Source organism: Ursus arctos, unplaced genomic scaffold (genome assembly GCF_023065955.2).
Source record: "Ursus arctos isolate Adak ecotype North America unplaced genomic scaffold, UrsArc2.0 scaffold_10, whole genome shotgun sequence".
Classification (NCBI taxonomy): Eukaryota; Metazoa; Chordata; class Mammalia; order Carnivora; family Ursidae; genus Ursus; species Ursus arctos.
Window position 1 is genome coordinate 24,075,947 of NW_026622764.1, and position 23,523 is coordinate 24,099,469.

Consider the following 23,523-nt stretch of genomic DNA (forward strand, 5'->3'; position numbering starts at 1 on the left):
AGATATAATGGCTTCAAACCATGCCAGAAGTGGGACTTTCCATTCATTAATTGAAAAAAAGAAAAAAAAAGAAAAAAAAGAAAAAAGAAAAAAAAGTGGGCATCTCCCGTGCATCAAACATCATCCTTGACATGGAGTACATTAGGAATACACCATCCTTACTCACACGGAGTTTAAAAACTAATGAATATTCCATATATACTATCACCAGGATCCTGTGTGCAGATTGAGGCTTGATACTCGGTGTTTAACTAAAATCACAGGTAGTAAGTATTTATGCCATCTTCACAGGTCTGGTAAGGACATGAAGTGAGAGAGAGAGAGAACAAGCAGGAGGAGTGGCAGGCAGAGGGAGAGGGATAGGGAGAAGCAGACTCCCCGCTGAGCAAGGAGCCGGATGCAGAGCTCCATCCCAGGACCCTGGGATCATGACCTGAGCGGAAGGCAGATGCTTAACCGACTGAGTCATCCAGGTGCCCCTGCTTTTTTCTTGAAGATTCCTAATTTTTATTTTTCAAGGTGACAATATGCCCATTAGAATATTACATTTTTCTAGTTTCTCTTGCAGGTTGGTATGACCACATATTTAATTCTGGCCACTGAGACTGATGTAAAAGCATTGAAGAAAGTCCCTCAATCAGATGTGGGACAGGCATTCTGTAATGGGCCTTTTCTTTTGCTTTTCTCCCCTTCTCTCCTTTCTGGCAACTATTTTGAGATGGAGCTGCAGCCACCATGCTGTAAACCTGCAGGAAATGACTCACTATGGATGACAGAGCAGAAAGATAGAAGCCTTCGTCTTAGTTGATTGCACAGAGCTACTAAACTAATTGTCAACTGCTTACCTCTGGGGTTCTTTTATGTGAAAGAATAAATCTTGTTGTGTTTCATCTTTGTAGTATGGCATCTATCATAGCAGTAAAATATAATTTTTTAACTGAAACAGGGATTTTCAGGAAGTAACAATTTAAGGTCAATGTCAATAGACAAATTTTTTGAAATTCAAAGGGATAAGGACAAAATTCAGTTATGAACAGCTATCGGTATATGCCTTCTCTTCTCAGAGCATTCTTCTCTGTAAATCTAGCTCCAACTTGAAAAAGGAATTTGCATGAAAGAAGGGTACATGCACTAAGATAATATCATATATACTTTTAGGAACAAATATAAAGTACTTACTAAAAAACTGTTAGAAACCAACAAGACTAAAGAACACATGTCAATCAGATATAAGGAATTACTTGCATCTAAAGGTTAAAGTAATTTAAACCCAAAGATCTGGAAATACCCTGCCGGTACTGGTACGCTTCCTTGGCATTTATCTTGTCATTTAAAATGGTCACAGCATGCAATATATTGGGTTTGTTCTTCTTGCTCTATGGGAGATGGAAGACAGTGAAGGACTAGAAAGAGTGGAGGGAAAAAAGAGAGAGAGGTAGCAGGGAATTGACCCTCTCTGATGGCATTCAATGCGTCTTGGGGACACAGGTACAGAAATAAATGTATATGTATATAAGTATATATGTATATAATCTTTTAAATGTTTTATTTATGAGGGAGAGGGGGAGGAGGGAGAGGAAGAGAGGGAGAGAGAGAGTGGTGGGGAGGGGCAGAGGGAGAGGGAGAGAGAATCTCAAGCAGACTCCCTGCTGAGCACGGAGCTTGACAGAGGGCTCCATCCCAGAACCCTGAGATCATGACCTGAGCTGAAACTAAGAGTCAGATGCTTAACTGACTGTGCTACTCAGGTGTCCCTATATATATCATTAAAAAAATATGTGTCAATATATATGTCCATACACTATGATGTAATGATAGAAACAGCTTCACTTTTTTTTTTTTAAATTGTATTCATTTATTTGACAGAGGGAGACACAGCGAGAGAGACAACACAAGCAGGGGAGTGGGAGAGGGAGAAGCAGGCTCCCCACGGGGCAAGGAGCCTGACGCAGGGCTCAATCCCAGGACCCTGAGATCATAACCTAAGCTGAACACAGACGCTTAATGACTGAGCCACCCAGGCGCCCCAGAAAGGGCTTCACTTTAAGCAGACACTACACACTCTTTTCATGGAGAGCTGTTTTCCCAACATTAAAATGTAGGAATTTTGTTCTTGCTCATTCTCCATTTCCTGCTGCTTCTTTTCTTCCTTCCTTCCCTTCCACCCTCCCCACATACATACACCTCCTGCCGGGTTAGCATAAACTTGAAAATTCTCTGGTTTCTGGGCATTCAATGTCCTTTTGCAAAAGTTGAAATCTTGAAAAAAGATGAATCCATAAAATTATATTAACTAAAATAACTTATACAGGTAAATTTTAAAACTCAGAAACTACTCTTGATTTTAGAAATCAAAATTAGGGGCACCTGGCTGGCTCAGAAGGGCATGCAACTTTTCATCTGAAGGTTGGGAGTTTGAGCCCCATGTTGGGGCTTAAAATAAATTAAATAAATAAGTAAAATTTAAAAAATCAAAATTAAAGAATGAAAGCCTAAATATGTATGTGAAAGGACAATATCACATATACCAAAAACCTAACTGGAATTTTAAAGCTGTAATTGCCTTTTAATATTCTCTTCCACGTGCTTCACATTTTTGACTGGTTCCACTTTGGCACTGCTAGTGTGCCTCTGGACAGCTTGCTCACTCTCTTCTATACTGCCTCATCAGCCCACCTCCTTCAGGAAGTTTCCCCCGAGGACCAACAGTAAGAGGTCTTTCCCTTTTCTAAGGGTGAATCACAGAGCCTAACACCACTAACGCCTTGGAGACAATTATTACCTTACGGTTAATAAAGCGAGTCAGACTGAGATCATTCTCAGTCTTGAAATCTTAGTCACATCATAGAAATTAAAATTCGGTTTCCCTTTTTTGTACAGTGGAGATAGTAACATTACTATCGTTTATATGTCTGTAACAAGGATCAACAAAGAAAATATACGAACGACACACAGCACAGTGCCTGACACAGAGCACACGTCAACTACCAATTCTTATTTCAGCCACGTTAATAGTCATGCAAATCTCTTACACCAAATTAGATTGCAAACTTCCTTGAAGACAGGACACCTGTCTTCTCTCAATATACATACATAAAATTCCTTTAAAACTTAGCATATTGCCTTACATATAGAACATTCAGTATATAATTGTGGAATGATACATCAACTTAATTTAAAATATTTATTGAACAGCTACAATGTACCAGTCATTGTTCTGAAAACAGAAGATATGATGGCATATAAAGTAGGAAGTAAAGAAGTCCTTTAAATAATGCAAAAAACCCCATTAAAACCAGAAATTCCTTATCTTTGGATTCAGATTTATCACGCCTGTTTCTGTGACACTGCTCTACAAAATTCCTGCTTGAAATCCTCTGCAGTATCACAAAACAGATAACCTGTCTTGTCAGAATTGCAAATTGGCTCTGAACTAAACTATGCCTGTCTTTTGAGAGCAAAGTCCCCGGGCAAGCATCAGTGTCTTTAACGCTGATGTCAGGGTATGTCAGGGTTCTTAAGGACTGTAGTGTAAGGGTAACAATTTTGAAGTTTTGTTCGCACAGATTCAGTAATCTAATGGCAGTACAGAAGGGTTCCTGGGAACAATCGAGAGGCTGTTTTTCTAGGGCCAAGAGAACTAACTAGGCCACGTGAACAGGGGCACGTGTGTATTCACACAGCCAGAAGAATCCCTTTAAGACCTATACCAACTTTGGGGCGCCTGGGTGGCTCAGTTGGTTGAGCATCTCACTTTGGCTCAGGTTGTGATCTGGGGTCCTGGGATCGAGCCCTGCTTCAGGTGTCCAGCTTTGTACTCAGTGGGGAATCTGCTTGTCCCTCTCCCCACTCCCTTCTTCCCTCCCCCCGAACCTCCGCTTGTGCTCTTTCTCAAATAAATAAAACCTTAAAAAAATAAAAAAAGACATATGCTGACTTTGATCACTCCCTGCTCAAAAACTTTCAATGCTTTTCTATCACAGTTCGAATGAAATCCAAATTCTACCATGGATGGCCCTTTGCTACTTCCTCGGTCTCATTCCCTACCAGTCTCCCCCCCCCCCCTTTAAAAAGGAACCCCAGAGAAAGGACATTATTTTATTGATTGTTCCATCCCCAATTCCTGAACCAATGTTTGACAAGATATATGTAGAAGCTCTTAACTCATTTGTTAAATAATGAATGATCAGAAAAAACTATTCTTTTCTCCGAAGTGAGGGAGATTCCTTAGGGCAGCCCACATACACAGAAACAGATGACATTAACTCGCTTCAGAGTCTCAGGAACACTATGCACTTTGAATTTACTTGTTATTAAAGTATAGCTGATATACAGTATTATATTAGTTTTAGGTGTACAATACGGTGATTTGACACTGAAATACATTATAAAACGATCACCGTGACAAGTCTAGTTACCATCACTATACAGGGTTATTACAATATTATTGACTATATTCTCTATGTCATACATTATATCCCTGTGACTGGTTTTAAAACTGCAGTCTGCACACTGAGTTTAATAGCTCTGGACCTCAAAGAGGTGCATTTGCCAGAGGGGGTATGTACGATGAGTCACTACCCTCTCTGGGACAAACCCCCATCTTCAATAGAAGACTGCACCCAGGAGACCCGGATCTTCCTGGGGCTCGGCCTCATCTGCCAAGCGCAGTCTGGCAGATGAGCTCTGCGAATGCATTATGGCTGGCTTCCGGCAGGTATCTACAGCCTGCTGGTTCCGGAGGCTACAAGCCTACTGACTAGACATTTCCTTCTATCACAGGGAGGTAGATTCTACTTTTCATTGCATAAAGAAGTAGAACACATAAGAGGATCTGTGTTTTCAGGCACCTCTTCATAGTGATATAGTAAACCGTGATTTATAGTCCTGGATTGGAAATACCATTAATACAGAAAAACTCATTTGTTTTGCTGTTGTTATGAAAGCTCCACACCCACGGTGGGGCTCAAACTCACGACCCCGAAATCAAGAGTCACGTGCTCCACTGAGCCAGCCAGGCGCCCCGTCTTCACTTTTAAGCAAACTAAAAATTATGTAATCATTGTGCTCAGCAATAGGCCCGGCACACGAAAACCACTCAACCGATGCTACCTACTAATATTTCCTAGACCTCTTACATGATCCTGGGAAGAGTCCAGACCGTTTTCATTTATGACTTTTACTAGTCTATAACTATACATATACAGAGTTCTTTTTCCTATTGCCTCTTTCCCTTTTCACAGCAATTGCCTTTAAAAAAATAGGCAAGCATTTTAAATATTTTTTCTACATTTTGCGCTCCAAGAAAATTGGTAAATTAATTTTCAAATCTAGAATTATGGAAGAAAGCATGGATATCAAAGTTGTTTTATGGTTAAGCTACTGATTATTACCAAAATAACTTAATGCCTAAAATAAGCATTGACACACATGTTCTACTTGCAACTTAGACACATATTTATACAGAAATCACCTTTGGTATCCCAGGTCTGTCTTTTATATGTCTGTGTTTTCTTCTCCTATGTTGGAAAGTGAGATTTATTCAGTACGACAGGTTCCTTTTTTTTTTCCTGTATCCTAATCTGACATCCTGTATTCCTCTTCACCCAAACTAGCTGAAGCATTTAGTTGTGACAGAATCTGATTTATTTCAGCAGCAATCATTAACCTATCCTTTTGGACAGCTGCTGCAATAAATTCAGAGGACCGACAGGAATGAGGACACTAGTATATTTAGAGATTAGACTTCAGTTAGTTAGCACTAAGGTTTATTACTGTCATGTGCAATAAACCAGTTGGGATGGGGCTCAAAGAAAATACAGGCAACAAAATAATTGTTGTTCTCATTTATCAAATAATTATATTGGGGAAATATACCAAAGAATAGAAACAGGGGTTTCTATTACACAATATATTCATATATTTCTATATATACAAAATATATTCTTAAATCTCAAGAATTCTCAAAGAATTGCAAATATACAAAAATACTTTAAAGAATTAACAGTTTTTCCTCCCTTAATAAATTATGAGTCTATTATATATATGTGTGTGTGTGTGTATATATAAATAATATATAGATTAGATACTATGTATTAGGCACAATGTTAAATATACCTTATATGTAACTGTTACATGCGATATATACTTATTTATATTTGATAAAAATCACACAATATTTATATATTACATATAATACAAAATGATACACTATATGTTCATATGTAGAAATACTAAGAGGTAAAACTGCCTGAAGGAAATGAGAGAACTAACATCTGAAAAAGCAATGGATATAGATTATTAAGGATACATTTTTCCAAAGGCCATTATATCTAAAGTATAGTTTTAAAAAAATCCTGGCATAAAATCTGGAAACACAGATAACCAGTAGCATCCAATTAAGCTTCTGTGACTCTATGGAAGTGTTTTATGCATCACTCCAGAGCTCAGTGGCATTCTTCCCCACCACACATATACAGATACAGGTCCCTTTCATGTCATATGATAAAGGTTTATTGAATATTCTCTTTGTTCTACAGTCTTTAAAAACACTCTACCCTTGATAATCTAAAAGTAATCGAACATCAATCTCACAGGATTTCTCATCCACACCACATGCCATCGGTGACCATGGTCTTTGTCTTCCTAAGAGGACTCTCACTGCACATGTAGTAGGGGTAATATAAAGAAATACAAACTACCATTTGTGCATACGTGTTTTACTCTATTTACCTCTCTTTTTTCTTGTTACATAAAGAAGCCATAGCAGAACTGCAGTGAGAAACTAAAGAACTGAATTAGTCTTCTTGAATGATTAAAGCTAAGAAGCTTTCAGTTTGAAATACACTTGCTGAACTATCATTTTCTACTACAGAGGTTAGCAAATAAACACTCTCTTTAGATTGGAGTAAAAGGAAAATTATTGGAAACATTTGGAATCATGTTCTGGAGTGAACCGGAGGGTGAGGACAGAAATTCAGTTTGAGGATATGAAATTAGGGGGCAACCAATGCCATATTTTCAGGCAGCAAGTCTTGACAGGCAGCAATTTTCAAAAATAAGACACAGAGAATGGTGTGTGAATAACCAGGCCTGAGCCACCCCGCAGGGACCCCAGGAGCCCCGGCTTGCTAAAATGCTTTCCCATATGGTTGAGAGTGGTATGGATGGGCCCAAGAATCAGTGTAACTGGAAGGGCCTTCCGGCTGGAAAAGCAGAAGCCTTCGGGGGATATCTGGACTGTGCATCAGGAACTAGAAAGAATGTGGACGTTGGCAGAGGCTTAGTATAAACAATGACAAAGCCTGAGAGAAATAGAAAGCTTTATCCAAGTTGGACACCAGAGAGGGCAAGGTCTAAATGGGATTCTTTAAGAACGAGAGAGAATGGATGTCAGTAGTTTACTTTGCAGGTAAAGAGAATACTGGTGGAGGAATAAAGAAATGAAATCTGAGAAGTCATGCTAGAGAGCGAGCACGGAGTCAGCAGTTGAGCTTAATTCAACTGGAGAAACTAGGGGACCGCCTAGGATACCTGATTTCAAATTATCCCTCCTGAGCAGCAAGGAGGGATGTTCCACTTCCACCAGCTCCCATTGTCCTTGAGCGGTCATTAATTCAGAGCCTTTCCCAGGTGTCATCAACTTCTCAGCATCCCAGTGTGCCATGGTGGCAAAACGGACTCAAAGTGCTGGAGCAGTCTCTGGCAGCATGAAAAACCCCTCGGTAGTAAAATGCAGGTGATGGCAGTTGGAAGTTAGACCCACGTGGATTGATGAGGCAAGAGTGACAGCGTAAGAATGGACACGGACATCCCCTACTACCATGCACAGATCTGTAAGAGATGCACATAGATTCAGTCCATCCTGTCACTGATTCTTCTGGAGTGGTAACTTGTCACAATCCCTATGGGTGGATGGATGGATGAAAAGATTCATTCAGGTGGCAGTCATAATTTTAAATCTGGTTATTGTGTCTCCTGGTAGAAGTACCCTCCTTAGAAACGGGATTCTACCTAGCAAGGATTTATGTTGCAGATGGGAATTGCAAATTGCCAGTTAGGTCACTAGGAGTTATAGTGATAAGGGGCCACTGCTACATCTATCCGTTGAGTTCTGGACATGCGTTATGCCTATATGGGACACAGCAACATAAAGTGACACACTTGAAGTACATTACCCAACCCGCAGGGTGCCTTCCCCAGGAGCATACATTCCAGGATGCTGACAGCTTTGAAGGTATAATCATGATAACTTGCCAATTGTTGCACTTCTTTGTCAATGAAAGATTTTCTTCATGAAAGAGAGTGTTATATGGGATCATGATGATAAATCAGGTTCTCTCTAAACTCCTGAATACCGGTGCTATACTAAGGATTCTAGTCAAGGCAGGCAAAAACCAAACCTAGAATATGTGTTAATTCACCATATCAAAATGAATTTCGAACCCCAGTAAGGACTGGGTTTAACATAATTAACTTGTCACCAAGTATTTGAAAGATCGAACAGAGGTAAAGGCTAGAGAAGCCTTGCTGAGAGACAAGCCTTCCCAGTGTGGTTTATAAAATACCCATCCATGATCATAATGTCTATGGCATTATTGATCCTTTATTTTTTTTTTTTTAGGTACTGGGATAGCTGAGCACAGTGCCTCGCTGAACTCTCCCGGATAAGTTTTTAGGGTCTCCTCTGTGACAGATCCTCTTGGATAGGAGAGAACCCATCTCTGTGCTCACTCTCATCAGACCATCCACATGCTTCCTAGCCAGGCTACATAGTCTCTACCTTTCCAGTAGTCTTCCTGGCCTCTGCCTCTGAACAATGAGCCACAATGACCACACCTTAGGAGTTCTCTCAGGCTACTCTCCCTCCAATATCAAGTTGATGTCCAGGTGTACTGCTCAGAGCTCTACCTCCTGAGAAGTTTTCTCCTCCACATGGTCTTGCAGGGCCACCCGTAAGTGATGCTTTGAGCAGCAGTGCACCAGAGGATTAAATAAAGTCATCCATAAACTATGTTTTTCTACCCGCCTTTCAATCATCTGGTATATATAAAACACCATACGGCTGTGGTATGACCGAAAGGGTGAGTGCAACAGAGGCTAGTGACAAGGACATACAGGGCAGCTTTCTGTAAACTAACTTGTGTCCACTGGACCTTCTCAAGACCAAACATGTATACACGGTTCCATCTGCATACTGAGGTGATGCTTTGACAACCAAGCCTTCTGAGTTAACAGGTCTGCCACCCCAGCTCATGACGGGCAGCTCAGCTCCAGAGCTGCTGATTCTCCCATGTTTAGGTATTCAGTCTCTACTAGGGTCCAGTACAAGGTCAGGTTCTGCTTTTCATATGGGGAAGAATTTTCTGCTGCTGATGGCACAGACTTCCTTCAGAAATATGGGCAAGTCTATGGGAACCGTGGACAAGTTCAACACACAAAGCATCCTTATCTACCACAGGGGTGTCTAGCAACTGGAGATCTGTTGGGCCATATGATCTAATTGGTAGAGCTACAAATATCATAGCTTGAACCTGCTGCAAAACACGCTCTTCCTCTGCATCTCATTCAGAAGAGAGAACTTCTCAAGTTACTATTAATAGTTTGGAGCCATCTTCCCAAGTGTGGTATGCACAGCCCTCAGAATCCAAAGAAGTCCATTAGGTGCTGTGCCTTGTTCCTTGAAGCAGATGCAAAGTACAATAATTTGCTCTTTTTCTTGGAAAATGGGATATGATGGAAACACATTAATACTGTGTCCTATAAATCTATGAGGATGACCCTAATCTCTACCACCTCCCTTGATGCAACATTGCTTCTGATTTTTTGCTTCTACCTGAGTGGAGGGATGTAGTATAAGGGCTTCTGCTTAGCTCTTCCATTTTGTTCTTAGTCTACAGGTCTTGGAAAAAGGAAACTGGAAAAGTTGCAATTCCTGCAACTTGAAGCATGTCCATCCAATTACATACTAAGGTAACAGAAATGAACACAGGATGGGTCAAGGGCCCACTGGTCTCTGAGAGATGGATTTGGATCAGGTTCTCATTTATCTACTAGGCTCCATTGTAATGAAGGGAGCGGATAGTGCTTAAGAAAGAGTGGAAGGGTGTTCATTATAAATTCTTAATACAGAGATTCAGATTTCCCAATTTGGTTTAACAGTTTCATCTGTGGCCGTAAGGATATATTATAATCTACAAAATATCTGTTAGCATTTTACAGCTGATGGTATGTAAATCAAGATGGGAGAGGGAATTCATAGGAAGAAGACTGATAAGGAACCTCCAAATTAGTCATTACAGCTAAAAACCAACAGGGAATCCTCTTTGTGTGCCTTCGTGCATGCATGTGCGCGCACGCACACACCCCACTATCCTAAATAACTGGTTGAGACTTCTAACAAACAATTACTTTGCAAGGGTTGAAATAATATATTTAATAGTGGTAAATAACATAGTATACTTAGGTAGGTACACAAATGGTAAAAGTTGTATTTTAAGTAGCTACTAAAAATGACAAATTTTTAAATATAGTCAGCCCAACATGTTCATCTGTAAATGAGAAACTTATATAAAATACTACAGTACCTCATGTGGAAGTCCCCCATGATTTTACAGTAGTCAGAATGTGTATTCCTTAGAGTAGAAATTACAGCTATGGGACTATCAATTGTACATGCTACTGTCTCTTACCAGATCAGAATGAAAGGACTGGAATGATTTTAAATTCAACATGAAGGGAAAATATTTTCTAATAACATTTAAAAAAATCGGTGTATGCCTGGATTACTAGGCCTTACTGAGAAAGATTAGAGTCAAAAATTGACATACACACACAAATGGAATAATAGAAAATAGCTTGCTTGTTCTGAAAATGTGTAATCTACTCTTTCTATATAAGAAAACAAAAACTGAAGGAATTCACCCAGTTAAACCGTAAGAGCAACAACAGCAGCGAAACAACCTAGAAGCTAAAGAACTCATTTAGGGATTTACCCGTATTACTGAGTTATGAGCTTCTGGCATCTGTAAGCTACTTCACTTTGGAAAATTAATTTCATGCTTGCCTACGCCTGTAAAACCCCGGACTGAAGGGTCTCATCTAGGTTTGGAATGGTCAAGGGAATGTCAAACTGTGCTTAAAGAAAGCTAAGGAAAAAGCTGTCAACATCACAGCAAGGATATTTTTCTTTTCAAAAAAAAAAACAAAAAAACAACAAAACTAGGTGTTAAATTAGGGCTACATGCTAAATTAAGGATATTCAATTAGGGATATTAGGCATAAACTTGGCTTATTAAGAGATGAAATAACTTTCTTTTTCCAGGAAGACAGACTCTCAATTTGAGTAGTAAGCCCTTCATGTATTATTTAAAGAAATAACTTCTTAAAATATAACACAGAATTGTTTAAGTTTACTTTAGGCTTAGATCTCAAGTCTAGAACACTTTTTAAACTTTTCTGGACTAGGATTATCATAATTCTACACTTGTTTTTCTATATAGTAAATTGTTATTCTTTCAAATATATTTGGAAAAAACAATACCACCATAGACAGCATTACCTTTCCTGATTTCACTTGGAAAAGTAGACATTTATAAATCTATATAAAAAAGGGAAATAAATGAGAAACAAAAAATAATGCTAGGATATTAAGAGAAATAGAGGAAAATGCTGGAGTATCTGTCTAAATACTGGAAAACATGGATCATTTACACTGGGTAGATACTTAAAAGCCTGCATAGTTCAAATGTTGTTGCACTCAAAGGAAATAAACAAGGTTTCCATGGGAGTGGAGAAGTAAAATAGTGTCAAGATTTGTAGAAATACAGCATTTGGCTGAGCTTTTGTCTATCAAAGCCATTTAAACAATGCTTAGACTACAGAAGTATTGGACTGGGCCATGTGCCACTCAGACCCCAGGAAGGGAAGGCTTGATGGGGGCCGGAGGAGGGGGCAGGGGGGGCCGGCCGGAGGACGGCGGGCAACAGTCTCCATCTTTCAGCTCCTTCAGGTCTAGCTCAGCTGCAGAGCAGCTTTGCCCAGATGCCTCACCAGAAGTGTCACAGTTATAGCACTACTGGACTTCTCCCTCTACTCAATCCTTCTACTGCCTTTCCTTCACGGGTGTCGTTCCTTAATAATTATCTTATACCCCAGATCCATTTCACTATCTGTTTCTAGAAAATTCAAGCCGTAACACAGATATTCCTGTATATCTAAGAGTTTCCGTAGACCCACACTGGGCTGTGACTGAATATTTCTCCTTGGCTTCATCTTGCTTCTCTGATGGTCCATGGAAAGAAATGGTTTTTGGGGGCGGGGGGGGGGGGAGTGCACAGCATTCCCAACACGAAAAAGTTGATCAGGTAAACTTCTTGAAAGATTTGGTTTTGTACACAATAGTCCTATTCAAGTTATGCCTCATCCAGTTTATCTTTCTAAATGTCCACATCTGCTCCCAATCAGCTATTCTGCCTCAAGAACCTCTGTGGGTATATTCTATAGGATGCATCCGAAGCCTCTGTGCCAAGACTCCTATCTATATGCTTTGCCATTAGTAAATCTTCTCCCTCCGACCATCCACAGTTCTGGTCATTTGGGCCAATGTTTCAAATTTCTATGAATTTGCATCTGAGTTATGTGTTATCACCCGCTAACCACTTTGCTCAGCAATCTACCTAGAGTACCATTTTTAAATTAAATAGGAGATACACACACAAATAATGAAAATTCAAAACTGTCTTTTAGTTCCCTAGGTTGCTGGCCCAGTGGTATCTAGTCATTGCCCATTATTGGCAATGTAGGTTCATATTTCTGGAGAAATTTAATATTTTAATTTATAAAAGTTTTATTTTCCTATTCTTCCACATGAGGAAACGAATTTCTGAAACGTTAAGTATTTCTCCCAAGGTCACACAGCTGGTGAATGAAGGAATCTTTGAGCCTGGTTTTTCTGACTCCAAGTAACATGCACACAGCCACTTTGTTGTACTGTCTGCCTAAAGGTATTTGAATGAACGCAATCTCCAGATTCCTTGTTACAACAGTGAAGGTCAATACTAGCTCACAGGATTTCCCCCCCTAGATTTTAAAAATATGTCTCTCCCTTAAGACACTGCCATATATCTGAACATTGTCAAATTTTAAGAGTTTTTTTTGCACCAAAATACTTTGTCCTCAGACAGAAATCATTGCAATATTTAAATCAGGGAGGTTTATAACATGAATAGCTTCCTCTGGTGTTACACAATGCACATCTGGCACAACTGAGCACAGCAGCCTTGGGAACATACATAAGCTTTTACTATGAACCTGCAGTGCTCAGCCGATATGTCTGATAGTTTCCCAAAGGGTCAGAGTGAATGTATTTCAGTAAAAGGGTGGGATTCATTTTCAACACAGTCACTCTTCCCTAAAAAAAAGGGAGAAGAGTTTTCAAACCACTCGTAGGACCAAAATACACGAAGAACATGGAGCCAGCAGCAGAGAAAATTCAGAGATATACACTATGTAAAGAAGGAATCTTTTTGTACTAATACGTAACTAGAGGCAGAGATTCTGCAGCACATATTGGAGAGCTTATCCTCCTAAGGGATTAATTCCTGAAGATCTAAAACTCAAAGTGAATTTTCACAAATCACAGATGTAGAAATCTAGATTTTAATATGAGAATAAGAATACTCATTAGGAAAGGGACATCTCAGATATCATTGCACAGAAACACAAGATTAACAAAACTGAAACAAAGCAAAGGGAGAAATTTGAATGGACCAAAATTAAAAAAAAAAATAGGGGCACGTGGGTGGCTCAGCTGGTTAAGCATCTGCCTTTGGCTCAGGTCATGATACCGGGGTCCTGGGATCAAACCTGGAGTCTGGCTCCCTGGCTCCCTGCTCCAGCAGGGAGTCTGCTTCTCCCTCTCTCTCTGCCCCTACCCCCACTCATGACCCCTCTCCCTCTCCCACATAAATACAATCTTAAAAAAACAAAACAAAACACCAGAAAAGGCATCCCTTAGCTAAAGGCTTTTCAGGAGAGTTGGTGAAGTATAATTGAATGTTAACATCAACTCCACCAAATCTTTAGTTTTAATGAACAGATAACCTGTCAGATAAATACATATACAGCTATCATTCCTGTCAAGGGTCTATGCACTTTAATCTTTTTACTTTGTTAAAAAAACACGGAGTCAGAGAACTCTGAGTTATTACAGGAGAGAAAGAGAAGCTGAATGAACTCCACCTGACTACTACTGCCTTGATTATGGAACCAAAAATGGGCAGCTCAGATAAGACAAGCACGTATCCCATGACCAATTCTCCTTTACAACAGAAAATACTTTGAATGGGCTATATGTTGTACATAATTCAAAAACACATCATTTTTTCCAAACTGAATTAGAAGAACTCCTCTTAGAGAGGAGGGCGGTTAGCAACAACTGATGAGCACCTAGCAACTTCCAACTAACATGCCCACGAAGACACGTGGAAAGAATGAATGCCTACAGCATCAAAACAGTAGGACTATGAAACCAGAATGGAAACCGCCATCAATGCTTCATCTATGTAATTCACCACTAAATATGGAAAGTCCTTGTTCAGACCCTATTACTTTTATTCAGGTTTAACAATGGTGAATGGAGAGTACTGGACCGTCGTTCTCTAGGTCTCTATTCTTTAAAAGATTTCTCTGATGACAATCAATTACATGTTTCTTAGAAAATACAGAAAACACCATGAAGGAAACTAAACTTTCTCCATATTCTACCAACAGGAACCATAATGCATATCCCGTTTAGTCCAATAATCCATAACACATTTTAATTGAATTTTATTTTATTCTACTAGAATTAAAATCATACTGGAAAGACTTTACTTTTCTATCACGAAAACCACCGATAACCACTTTACTTTTCAATATATTATTTACTGCCCCCACCCTAGTGCTTTACACAGTGCTTTAAAATTTTAAGCACCATATAGAATGCGCTATTGGTGTTCCTCCCTTATCCTAGATCCTCACTGACCAGATACTAGATACTCTCTGGGTGTTTTATACTTTCAAATTTTGTAGAAGTAGGACTTCAGAGTATATACAGAGAGTCCACATGTGTATTCAGGTGTGTTATAAATGCTTGGGTATGTTTGTACATGTGGTGCAGGGGAGAGAGGATGGTGGAATCTGATATTCAAATTCTAGAAGACTTATTCCAGGAAAACAGGCAACCTTTCAACTTCTCATGGAAATGTAAAATTTCTGGAGGACAGTTTGGTTATAAGCAGAAGAGTTAAAAAAACCCAACACTTTGCAAAGTGATACAGGCACATGTTAAAATTCAATATGAAACAAATACAGGAAGTCTCTCAACCTAAACTCCCAGGTCCCATGCCACTCTTCCCAATATTTAACCTATCTAGTTTTTACATATGGATCTGTAAAAACTCTATGTGCTGTTGTACAGGATATAAGCCCTCATACAAATGAGACGAAAACACAGTAATCTCCCACACCTTGATTATTTTCATTCAAAAAATGGGGAATGTTTCCTGATAAACCCTTCGGCCCCCAATTCCCACACATGGAGGGGGAAGGTTTCCACACACCACCAAGCAATTCTAACACCAGCGAGTATCTTACAATTCAACTCAGTTATGACACGATCTGCTGAAGAGAACATCAGATCCCAAGATTAAGGGCTCCGTCCCACAAGACTGAGGCCTTGCCCCACACTTCAGAGGCCAGTCACGTATCCCCTGCGCTGCTGACCAACCTAACATTTCAACAACTCTCTCCTTGTGTTTGATTAAATTTGCTGGAGTAGCTCACAGAACTCAAAGAAATGTTCCACTTACTGGATTACTGTTTTATAGTAAGAGGATATTACTCAGGAACAGCCAGATAGGAGAGAGGCAGAGGGCAAGGTATGGTGAGGGGGAGCAGAACTTAATGTTCTCTCACTAAATCTCCAAGTGTGCACCATCCCTGACGCTCTCTGAAACCCATCAGCTAGGGTTTTTCATGCAGGCTTCATTACACAGACATGATTGATTTAATCACTGGCCATTGGTTCAACATCCAGCCCCTCTTTTTTCCCCTGGAAATTAGAGGGTAGGAGTAAAATTCCCACCCTCTAATCACATAATTGGCTCCACTAGCAACCAGCTACCATCCTCAGGTGCTTAAAAAGGTCATCTCACTAACAGAACTCCAGCTGTGGTGGAAGGGGTTTGCTATGAATAACAAGACACCCATTTTACCTTTATTGTTTTGAAGGGATTTCTAAGGTTGAAGACAAGAGACCAAATATTGTAACAAAAGTTGATCCCATTGCTCTCACAGCCCAGGGAATTCCAAAGATATCGGGGGCTGAGAGCCAGGAACCATGGACAAAGACCAAATATATATGAGAAACATATTTTGGTCATCTGAATGGCCAAATACATATTTCTTATAAATCACAAGATCACATATGACAACAAATACATCCACTTCATCATGAAAATTTCTGCCTGGCATTCCACTGCATGAACATATCAAATTAAACGGCAACAAAACCATCTTCTTATTCTTCTTACACAAATAGTTCTAAAGTGGACACTCATTCTTGTACATGTCCTTGCTTCAGGTGTAGGTATAGCTGTAGGGTAAGTTTATATAAATGGAACGATCAAATCAACATGTGAATTTTAATAGTCACACAAATCAAATGGCTATTAAGTATCACTACAGATTAATATTGTCACAAACTATTTACGAAAGCAGTCACATGTTAACCCCCCATGAAATTTAACTGTTTTTTTTTTTTTTAGCTTTGTCCATCCTATTGGTCTAAAAGGAGTTTTAATTATTTCAATAAGTTTACTACTAATTGGCTGTAATTTAAGGAACTATTTATGTTAGGTTTATATTGCTGCCAAAATAGATTAATGCAAACTTAGTGGCATAAAACAACACCCACCTATTACCTCACAGTTCTGTAGGTCAGAAGTCTGTGTTCACCCGAGTCCTCTGCTGAAATGCTCATAAGGATGAAATCAAAAGAGTGGCTGGAAAGCTTACCTTCCTGGAGGCCCTGAAGAAGAATCCATTTCGAAGCTCATTCTGGTTGTTGGCCAAATTCAGTTCCTTATATAGCGGCAGAAATGCAGTACCCATCCCCCTGTGGCTATCAGCTGGGGCTTAGGCTTTGTTTCTAGAAGCTGCGCATGTCTCTTCTCATGGTTTCCAATGTTGTTCTTTGAAGCAACAGTGGACTAAGCCCCTCCCACTATTAGAATCTTTCTGGCTTCATCTGGAGATGTTTTGCTGCTTTTAAAGGGTCCTGTGATTAGACTGGGCCCAGCTGAATCTTTCAGAACACCTTCTGTATTTTAAGGCTCATGACCATAACAAATTCTTTTTTTTCCATGTAACATAATATACTCACACATTATAAGAGTGAGGGCATTGACATCTTTATGTAAGAGGCATTCTGCCTATTTTGTGTGTGTGTGTATTTATTTTTTTGATAAATTCTCTAAACCCACAACAGGGAAAAATTTATGTCCACCTATTATTTTAGCCTCCTATTTCTCCTTTGAAATGCGGGATGACGGGAAAAAATGGTATTTTATAGATCTTCAATGGGAAATAATTGTAACCATGAATTACACACTAAGAATTAATCTTTCATGTGTAAAATCAACATAAATATGTTCAAAGATGTGTACCTGAAAAAATACCCTAAAAATAAAAATATCAAAACATATTCCAAGAACTAACCCATGAGGAAAAAATTATGAATCGAGGAATGGGAAATTTGTAGCAATTAAATAATATATAATATGTATGTGTGATTTCCTAATATTTTTAGGTATGTATAATCTCAGTGTTAAAATGTGTTATTACTTCTGTCATACCTTAAGGAAATAATTCAGAGATGGGATCCTGGCAGCATAAAGTATTAGGGTATTGTTCTAAAATATAATATGAGCCACTGTGAGAGGCAGCATACTCCCCCCCACCCGCAAAGATGTCTATGTCCTCATCACCAGAACCTGTAAATGTGCTAGGTTACGTGGGAATTAAGGGGGAATAGGGGAATTAAGGTTTCAGATGAAACTAAGGTTGCTAATCAACAGACCCTACAATAGTAAGATTAGTTGGGATTATACCCAGGTGGCTTCAATGTTGACAAAGTGTTCTTAAAAGGGGAAGAGGGAAGCAGAAACATAGATCAGAGTAGGGTGATGTGGTATGAGAAGGACTACATACATGAGTATACAATGAGGCAAGGAACATAGGCAGCCTCTAGAAGAAAAGGCAAGGAAGGCTCCTCTTGGAGCCTCCGCAGAGAAGTGTAGTCCAGCCAACAGCTTCGTTTTATCTCAGTAACACCAGTGTTGGACTCTGACTCTCAGAACTATAACACAACAAAGTTGGATTATTTTAAGCCATAAAATTGTGGCATTACAACAGTAATAGATTACAAATACAGGCATCTGTTAAAGTATATTTAAGGAGATTTTTAATGAGGTGGAAAATAATTGGTTTATAAAGTTAAACTTGCGGAAAGCAAGATTATGGAATTATATAGTTTAAGAAAATATGACTTCAGTAACAAATGCTTGCTGTTTGAAAATACTAGTATTTCATTGCTCTTAAGAGCATGGGATTTACAATTAAATTTTTATTTAAATGCTATGTATTTTTTAGCTCTGCATGGCCATTGGGAAAATAAAAATATGCTAATACTTGGCTTAACCATTTATAAAAGGGGGACGATGATTTCTACCCCATATGATTGTCATAGGTTTCCAGTACATGACATATTATACACACTTGGCAAATACTAGCTGGCGGCAAAACCACTATTCTTACCCTTCGAATCACCCATTTCTTAAGATCAAGCAAACAAGTATATTAAACATCCTCCCCACTACAGTGTTCAATCAATTTTCAGAATACACGTAAGTGAAGTTCGGTAACTCAAATGAGCATCTAATCGACATGATGTCAGGTAGATGACCAGAGAAAAGCAAGACAATTCAGCCAGTGTAGGGTAGGTATTCGGGAGTTATCCCATCATGCAGGGGGTAGAAAGTTCTGGCTCCTCGAGATCTGTTAACTCAAGTTTATTCAAGTCCTCACTGTTTTTTTCTTTTGTCAACTTCTACCCTCCACTTCTGTAACAGTATTATTTCACACCTCTTCCAATGTCTTTAATGGCAAAGCAAAAGAGCTGTGCATTTGAGAAGCGGGGATGAAGCAGCCCAGGAAGAATCACCTGGAAGCTAATAATTGCCCTTACACATGGCAATGTTGCACAACCAAAAACACAGACTGAGGGAGTTGGATAGAACAGTCTACAACATCTGGTCTAACTTTCCTATTTTATGTATAAAGATAACGAGTCCCAGTAGAATAACCTGCTGAAGGATACAATGCTTCAGACACTAAGAATAAACCCTAGATGTTCCTTCTCCTAGTAACACGCACTTTATGTTTCAATGTTTATCATTTTATAACAAAACCCCTTCCCTATGTTTGTCCTCTTACTGTTGCGCTTTTCATTGAAAGCAAAAACTGCTCAGTATTCTCCTTAGAGTAGAGCTGTTTGCTGTTATTTTGCCTGTGAGGAAGAATTCCGACCCGTGGGGCAGCAAGAGGCACACTGCTGCTGTCAGAAAGGGCATCGGGCAGCAGGTGAAAAGACTCAGCAATATGTAAAAATCCTTCACAGCAAAGTTCACCCAGGTGTTTCTTTCAAATTCTAACCTACTCCCTCCCACATCTCCTTAAGAACAGGTGTGACCCATGGAATGTCAGAATCAGCAGGGGTAAGTGAAAGGTCATACAGAGTTGAAAAGCAGCAGAAAATTTGAAAAATAAGCAAATTTAATAAACAGCATCTGTTTTCAATATGGGTTTCTCATATTTAAACTTAACATTTTATCCTTAGTTCTGAAAGGAAAAAATGATGGACTAATCTTGATCTAGAAATTAGTGACATAAAGCAGCACAGATCATGAAAGATAGTAATTTCAAAGGTCAAAGACATTATTATAAATGAGTTATTTTAAAATTTATACATGTTATTTCATAAAATCATAAAGTCATGAGGATGAAATATATCAGTCTGTCACTTAGGCCAGTCTCATTTATACTAATTATCTCGTTCTCAATTTGGGGGGGTTTTCTCATTAGAAATTATCGTTAAAAGTTCATAAGCTATTCTTGACAGTGAATAATGAGCAAATTGTCAGATTTAGCCCGTGCTGACATTTCTGTTCTCTATTTGATGTTTGTTGACCTCCTTAGGTGCACTTTTAAAACAAGGCTTAAAATCTAAAAAAAGTTGAGACTTGAAAGTAAACTACTGTATCCCAGCCTTAAGAAAGTTGATTTTGATGTATTAACGCTCCCGAAGATGTTCAGAGAGAAAATAAAAAAAAAATAAATAGTGAACAGAAATGTTTATACAAACAGACTTTAATTTTAATTATCCTTACCAAAGCACTGCCAGTTTATTAACTTTAAATAGGACATATGCAGTGCAGGTAGAACAAATATAGCATATGTGGTGTTCAAAATATAACCAAGGGGTGAGAGCCTATTTCTTCTAAGAGAGAATATATTGCACAGCTCTGAAACTTTAACTCATTAGCTGGTTTCTAAGTGCACTCAAGTGCTTTTAGTACTATTTGCCCCCCATTTTTAATAAATTAGGAAGACATTTTTTTTGGTATTAAAATCAGATAACTAGAGTTTTGTATTTGGAAAAAGAATCTGTAATTTTAAAGACAAATTTTCTCTGACATGCCCAAATCAATGACTTTTACATTTCAAAGCCAGCCTTCTTTTTGGTTGTTCTGAATACGTTTAAAGTAAATGAATATCAAGGTACTGTCTATGAGTATATTTTCTAGAAAGGCAGCCTACTGGCTACATTACCTAAGGGTATTCTATATTGGTTAGGTCTGAAGACTTCCTTACCTCTTGAGTATTTGCTAACTGTGTTCACTTATCAATACATACCATTGGAGAGAATAAACACGATCAAAGTTAAACACTGAAGTTAAAACTAAAGCACAATTGGTAGGGCAGGAGGATTGTAAATAAATATTCATCATGGAAACTTCAAGGGCACTCTCGTGTAGTGGAAATATACCTCATATGTAAAGCTTCTGACATTTCCCCTCTCTACAGAATAAGGAAAGGGAGTGGGAAGTAAATGCCACACAGGTACATGCAAGCACATAACAGATGTACAACAGAGAAAGGCTGTGTTCACAAAGTAAGTGACACTGAATACATTCAGGTTTCCATTATTTGCAACAAATAAGCCAAATACTAAGACGACTGATTAATGTTCTTTTACTCTTCAGTGAGCATCTTGAAAATCGGGCTGTTGCACGAAAATCGGGTTGTTGCACATGTAATAAGTTGAGGTCACACTGGAGCAGGATGAGCCCCTCGTCCAATGTGACTGGTATCCTTATAAAAATAGGAAATGCGAAGAGGCAGACATACACAGAAGGACACCATGTGCACATTAAGGCAGAGATCGGGGTAAAGCATCTATAAGTAACGTCAAATATCCTTACTTCACTCAGAACCAATCAGCTGTGACAGCACCCTGATTTTGGACTCAGAGCTTCTGGAACTGTGAGACAATCAATTTGGTTGTATAAGCTACCTACTTCTGGTACCTTTTTTTTTAAGTTCTTTTTTTTTTTTTTTTTTTTAAGATTTTATTTATTCGACAATGAGAGAGTGCACAAGCAGGGGGAGCGGCAGGGCGATGGAGAAACAGGCTTCCCGCTGAGCGGAGCGCACCTGATGTGGGGCTCCATCCCAGGACCCTGGGATCATGATTTGAGCCAAAGGCAGACACTTAACTGACTGAGCCACCCAGGTGCCCCTGTGGTAACTTTTTTATGTCAGCCCTGGCAAACTATTATTACGGATTGTGTCTGCATCACTGTTCCCATATGTTAGCAGAGAGGTCTGAAAAGGTGAAATATTTGTACATATACATGAAGAGAATAGAGACAAGTCTCAGATTACCTTGCATTCAGTGATAATAAGTAGATGTATACATTGCATCTTGAGCAAAAATAGGCAAGAGAAAGAAATTCATAGAAGCACATTAAAAGACAATATTCTTCCCTAATTAAACACTTAGAACACTATAACAATAGAACATATTAATTTGTGGGAGGCACAGAATTCATGCCCAGTTATATATTCATTATTTAACTACCATTTCATAAAACGTATATAATTAAACACTGAGTTATGATAGCAGTTCAGGGGAAAGTGGCAGCCATTGGCCGAGTTTTTGTGAAAGCAACGAAATGTGTCAAAATAATTCAGATAGTGTTATAGTCAGTCTATTACCTACATTCTCCATCAAATAAGCATGATGTTTTTGCATGTAACTTTCATTCTTCCAGATAAAAATATATGACCCTCTTCTCTACTACATATAAATCATTTTGAGTTTTAGGTCATCTGCAAGTGGGGAAGTCAATTAACTTAGGTCAGCAGCACCGAAGCAGTGGCAGTGGAAAAAAAAGGGAGGAGAGAAAACAGAGCAGTTCGGACTTACATGAAAATGCTGAATATAGATAAAGGTTTTCCTGGATGAAATCTACAAGAAAGAAACAGCCAAAACCAAACACTGCAATGTAAGAATAATAATCGTGAATAGCCAACAACATTCACTCATTAGTTCAACAAATATTTGTTGAGTATTTACTATGTGCCTGGCATTAAACTAGACACTGGGAGTGTAAAAATACAAAACAGAAATTGTCGTTATCTTCATGTTGGAAAAAACAGCATAACAAACTAGCACTGAAATGCATATGATGATTTCAGGTTTTTATAAGCACTTTAAAGAAAATCAAGGTGTAATAGCTGCGTTAGATGGGGTCATAAGGAAGGTCTCTTCCAAGAGATTTGTAAGCCGATGTGTAAGGAAAGGTAAGAAGTAACCCAAAGACAAAGGAGCAGCTTTCTTGACGGAGAAAAGAACGAACAATAACAAAACACTGTGCTCTACAAGAAAAGTCTGCAGTTCTCGTGAACCCCTGCACTAAAACTGAATGACTTTTCCTGAATTAAGAGGATATTCATCTCAGTTGGAAAAAATGTGATATTCTTACATATGAAATATAATTTTAAAATGTTGGACTATAGACCACATATTTAATGATTTCCCATTATCCTGGAACATATGGTATCTTCTATACCACAGGTTTATATGGATGCAGGTCTTAATTACGATTAACTAATTAAAATATGCCTCAGGTTTAACTTAATACAGCTTGTGTAATTTGCCCTTAAAATTTCATATAGGCCATTAGTCTTCGAAGATTTACATCTTACAATTAAGCAGTTCTTATGATTTCCCATAGACTATTTACACTACAGACGTACAATTATTTCAATTTAGCATTCGAGGAAACTGAGGCAGAGCAAGTTATGCAAATTATAGAGGGCATACAGCTGGTAAGTAACAGAGGCAAGATTTAAGCC